Source organism: Seriola lalandi, unplaced genomic scaffold (assembly GCF_002814215.2).
Source record: "Seriola lalandi dorsalis isolate HSWRI2012SDOR001 ecotype SW California unplaced genomic scaffold, Sedor1 jcf7180002054286, whole genome shotgun sequence".
NCBI lineage: Eukaryota > Metazoa > Chordata > Actinopteri > Carangiformes > Carangidae > Seriola > Seriola lalandi.
The window spans coordinates 233,239-233,864 of NW_019524839.1; positions in this window are offsets into that span (position 1 = coordinate 233,239).

A 626-nucleotide genomic window follows, 5' to 3' on the forward strand; every position below is an offset into this window, starting at 1 on the left:
AGACCTAACTAAATGTAATTTAAGACCTAACATGCGGCTAATGTAAAGCTAGCAGAGCTTGGAGAGTTGGTTATCTGGTTGCTAGGCGCACGCAGGCACACAGGTCAGGAGCTGCCGTTGCCATGGCAATGTGAAAATCTCCCCAGAATTTGGCTTCTACATGGCTTCAAAACAACTGCAAATTATGAGAAAACCGTTACTTCTTTTCATAAACCGAAAAGACCGTGCCAGACACTGAAGCCAGAAGTTTCTACAGTCTCTATTTTATTCAGATATTCCTTAAAATGAGTGCGCAAGCTCAGTGCGAAGACAGAGAGAGATTCTTTTGAAAAAAAAAGACGATTACATTAGGTGTCAATGAGAGTGAGACAGGTATTGCTGCCGGACTCAGCACCCCCGTTTAAATTTTGTGCAGACCCTGCCTGTCAAAGTTACATTTTATGAATACCAACAACTATGTCTACATTTTCAGAAAGAATTATTTGTCTCCTTTTTACGGTTTGGCCGCGAGCTCGAGTTAAAAATAAAAATAAAGGTTATTTTTTACTGCTTCACGCACTCTAGCCAACTGACGCTTTCACTCTAACTTTGAAGAAAAAGTGATTTGCACTCCTCCTTTGAGTGCT